Genomic DNA, 5,000 nt, shown 5'->3' on the forward strand with positions numbered 1-5,000 from the left:
CTAACCGACTGTGCCATCTTTGCCCCTGATAGAAAGGAACTCATTTTTAGGAACAATATTTCTCGAATCATCCATTAAGGTCCAATCTGTTCCGCTCGGAATTCGGAACTCGAAACAATTGGTTCCCATGTTGTAGATAGGAACACATTTTGTTTTCGAACTATACACCTTTTACTGTTCATTTACGCATTTCGAATAAACGATTGTATGGAGGTGCAATTGATTGTGCGTCTCCATGCAAATTGATTATTTTATGTCTCTAATACGCCATTCATTGTCACACTATGCAATTGATTTTCTATTAGTGTTAATGATTAACCATTGCGCACGATTGAAAGGATATTTGTTATCTTTGATTGTCCAAAGGTGCAATTGTTCATCCGTTGATGCTATTGAATGTTAATTCACATGCAAATAGCGTTATTGAAAGTTCGTTCGCGTTATTGAAGTTCATGGAAGTGCTAATGAACGTAGTTTCGACTGTTGACGTAGATGAATGTATCTTTTGCGTAAATGAGCAGCAAAAGGTGTAGTTCCCAGATCACCCATTAAGGTCCAATTTGTTCCGCTTGGGATTAGGAATTCGGAACAATTGGTTCCCTTTTTAACAATAAAGGACCATTTTGTTCCCTATCTTTATAAAAGCACGTTCCCATTTTATCAAAAGGAACACATGTTTAGGAACAATAGTTCCCAAATCATCCATTAAGGACCAATTTGTTCCGCTCGGGATTCGGAACTCGGAACAATTGGTTCCCCTTTTAGCAATGAAGGACCATTTTGTTCCCAAGTAGTATGAAAGCACGTTCCGAATTCATCAAAAGGAACACAAAAAAGAGGAACAATCTGTTCTCGCTTTTCAAGAGGGGACCGTTCCAGAACCAAGAAAAGGAACACCTTTGAAAAACAAAATGCGCTCAAAAACATCGCTAGTTAAAAAGAAAGAAGCCAAAAAGCGACTAAAAGATCACTTTGTGGAACAAAATCGAATGCCGAAATTTTGCAGACGAAATACAACACTCAACTCAAAAAAGGAAACAAAATTGAAATTTGGGAAATGTTATAGATCGTTTCCCTTATTTCTTGGTTCCCTTTTCACTTCGGTCCGCGTTGAACGGACCAATTGAGTGTTTTGAAGAATCGTTAAATCCGCCATTTCCCATTTTGTTCGCCCGGTACACGTTGAAGGAGAATCTCGTGAGACAGTGGTCAACCCTGTCTGGGATCGCCACCGAATTTGAACGCAGGCCCTACAAGAGACAAATAGACAACTTATTTTTATTCGCCATTTACTTGCAGTTAAAGAGAGAAGCGATTCATCGTAAAGTCCCCGGGATATCCGTAAGATCCGGCCAATCCGAACCCTCCCGAGAACTTTTCGGCCAGCTCGCTCAACTCATCTTGCATTGAAATATTCATGAGGTACGACCTGGCCGAAGAGTTTTCCGACCGGGACCGAAATGGCCGGGACTCGAGAACTTTCCGAAAACAAAATCGATATCATCATATCATATAAGCTCTGTAAGACAAAACTAAACTGCAAGTAGATTGTGAATGATCTATTTATAGCCGAAGAGAGAAGTTATGTGATGCAATATTCATAGCATCTCCGCGAAATCCGTGATATCCGCTTTTTCCGACCAAGCTGAGATAATAATCAAGTGTCACGTGGGACGACAGAGCGATACGAATAGCCGTAACATCCGGCCAATCCGAACCCTCCCGAGAACCTTTTTGTCGGAAAAGTCGGATTTATCGGATTTCCCGAAGATGCAACGAATATCTAACGATGTAAAACAACTTACAGTTAAATTGACAAGTTATATGATAAGATATTCATGGCATCTCCGGGAAATCCGTGAAATCTGACTTTTCCGACCCCTTCTGAGATAATAATCAAGTGTCACGTACCGAAATGGCCGGGACTCGAGAATTTTCCGAAGACAAAATCGATATCACATCATACAACCTCTGCAAAACAAGACAAAACTGCAAGTAGATTGTGAATGATCTACTTACAGCCGAAGAGAGAAATTATGTCATGCAATATTCATAGCATCTCCGGGAAATCCGTGATATCGGCCTTTTCCGACCCAGCTGAGATAATAATCAAGTGTCACGTGGGACCACAGAGCGAGACGAATAGCCGTAACATCCGGCCAATCCGAACCCTTCCGAAAACCTTTTTGTCGGAAAAGTCGGAAACCATCAATATCTGGTCAATATCCGGAGAATGGTAACAAGAATAACAATAACCATCAAACGGAAAAGTACTGGACTATTCAAAGGAAAGTTTAAACAGAACATAACTGATAATAATAATAATAATAATAATAATAATAATAATAATAATATGTTTTGTAAAGATATTGATAATACTTACAGTAGTAAAGAGAAGTAGACTGTTTAAATATTCATATCCCCGTGAAATCCGTCTTTCCCGTCTTCCAGTTTAGGATTAATTCAAGGGGGGACACTTGCAGTGTCACTGATTTTCGGGATGTAATACATCATGCAAAGTGCATACTTATTTGAGAAGGAAAAGACGGATTTCACGGATTTGACGGGGATATGAATATTTAATTCTTTTTACTTCTCCTTACAACTGTAAGTATAATATATAGTATGTATTATAATAAGAAAAGTGATAGTACTTACAGTAGTAAAGAGAAGTAGACTGTTTAAATATTCATATCCCCGTGAAATCCGTCTTTCCCGTCTTCCAGTTTAGGATTAATTCAAGGGCGGACACTTGCAGTGTCACTGATTTTCGGGATGTAATACATCATGCAAAGTGCATACTTATTTGAGAAGGAAAAAGACGGATTTCACGGATTTGACGGGGATATGAATATTTAATTCTTTTTACTTCTCCTTACAACTGTAAGTATAATATATAGTATGTATTATAATAAGAAAAGTGATAGTACTTACAGTAGTAAAGAGAAGTAGACTGTTTAAATATTCATATCCCCGTGAAATCCGTCTTTCCCGTCTTCCAGTTTAGGATTAATTCAAGGGCGGACACTTGCAGTGTCACTGATTTTCGGGATGTAATACATCATGCAAAGTGCATACTTATTTGAGAAGGAAAAAGACGGATTTCACGGATTTGACGGGGATATGAATATTTAATTCTTTTTACTTCTCCTTACAACTGTAAGTATAATATATAGTATGTATTATAATAAGAAAAGTGATAGTACTTACAGTAGTAAAGAGAAGTAGACTGTTTAAATATTCATATCCCCGTGAAATCCGTCTTTCCCGTCTTCCAGTTTAGGATTAATTCAAGGGCGGACACTTGCAGTGTCACTGATTTTCGGGATGTAATACATCATGCAAAGTGCATACTTATTTGAGAAGGAAAAAGACGGATTTCACGGATTTGACGGGGATATGAATATTTAATTCTTTTTACTTCTCCTTACAACTGTAAGTATAATATATAGTATGTATTATAACAATAGTGATAGTACTTACAGCAGTAAAGATAAGCAGAATGTTTAAATATTCATATCCTCGTGAAATCGGTCTGATATCACGGATTTCCCGGACATACTATGAATATTGCATCACATAACTTCTCTCTTCGGCTTTAAGTAGATCATTCACAATCTACTTGCAGTTTTGTCTTGTTTTGTAGAGATTATATGATGTGATATCGATTTTGTCTTCGGAAAATTCTCGATTCCCGGCCATTTCGGTACGTGACACTTGATTATTATCGCAGAAGGGGTCGGAAAAGGCGAATATTATGGATTTCCCGGATATGCTATGAATATTGCATCACATAACTTCTCTCTTCGGCTGTAAGTAGATCATTCATAATCTACTTGCAGTTTTGTTTTGTTTTACAGAGTTTATATGATGTGATGATATCGATTTTGTTTTCGGAAAGTTCTCGAGTCCCGGCCATTTCGGTCGGAAAACTCCTCGGCCAGGTCGTACTTCATGAATATTTCAATGCAAAGTGAGCTGAGGGAGCCGACCGAGAGGTATTCGGTTCGGGTTCGGGTTAGCCGGATCTTATGGCTCTTCGTACAGCTCTTTCGCCTGACATGCCATTTGAATGTTATTTGAAATCAGCCGGAATAGCCGGATTTCCCGGAGATGCTATGAATATTACATCACATAACATCTCTCCTCAACTGTAAGTGGCTTCACACAGGTCTACTTGCATTTTTGTTTTTGTTTCGTTTTGTTTTTGCTTTGTTTGCTAGGGTTATATGTTGTGATTTCGACCGCGTCTCCGGAAAATCCTCGAGTCTCGGCAATTTCGGCCCCTTCCAGAAACTTTGCGGCCAGCACTCTCGTCTCACATTTCACATGCATATTGATGATAAATAGTCTGGTCAAAAGGTCTTTGAAAGGGAACGGAAAATAACCGGATCTCAATATCATACTACAGAACCTCTCCTTTAACTGCAAGTTTACTACATGCATTAAACCCTAAATCGATGACCAGTTTATTCGTCTTCGATTCTCGTCTAGCTCTGTCACTGGAAGGTGCTCCATCGATAACTTCTTGAGAGAGCCCGGAAACGACGGATTATTTGGCTGTTCCGAAATTGTGTTTACATTATTGTATTGTATCGTTTTTCTCTTTCGCCCAAAATGATGCAGATATGTCCAGAAATGCCTCTAATTAGATGCACGCCGTTTTAATAAGCGTCGAATGATGGCCACTTGAAGTAAGGCCTATTTTGTTCTTTTTCGCGTTCTTTTTTTTTTGGTTTGTTTGTTCGATTCTCCGGTTAATGTGAGTGTCTGTTTTGTTTTTGTTTTCGGTCACCGCGCATTTCCCTGGGGTATTTGGATGCCGCCGAGTAAGGTGCATCCGCGACAAATTTCACGTGACGATGCAGTATTGTGAGTGCGAAATGCGTGTGCAACGTGAGGTACAACTCTCTCCGTCGGTCTTGGGCTTCAATTTGCAAGACGCGCGATTCTTGCGATACAGCAATTTCAAGTACGTTTACTTCAATGCATGGAATGTT

The 5,000-nt window shown here is 39.1% G+C and overlaps 1 long non-coding RNA gene across 2 annotated transcripts in view; it reads left to right on the forward strand.

Moving 5' to 3' along the window:
• The first annotated feature begins 3,797 nt into the window (after nt 1-3,797).
• LOC138023931 (uncharacterized) overlaps nt 3,798-5,000 on the forward strand; it is a 2,690-nt gene continuing 1,487 nt past the window's right edge. Inside the window, exon 1 of one of the 2 annotated variants that reach the window (XR_011126847.1) lies at nt 3,798-4,153. This is a non-coding gene — a long non-coding RNA (uncharacterized lncRNA). Of the gene's footprint in view, nt 4,154-4,245; nt 4,973-5,000 lie in introns of those variants that run through there. The other variant, XR_011126848.1, reaches the window with a different exon arrangement.

The sequence above is a fragment of the Montipora capricornis genome, chromosome 11 (assembly GCF_036669925.1).
Source record: "Montipora capricornis isolate CH-2021 chromosome 11, ASM3666992v2, whole genome shotgun sequence".
NCBI classification, from domain to species: Eukaryota; Metazoa; Cnidaria; class Anthozoa; order Scleractinia; family Acroporidae; genus Montipora; species Montipora capricornis.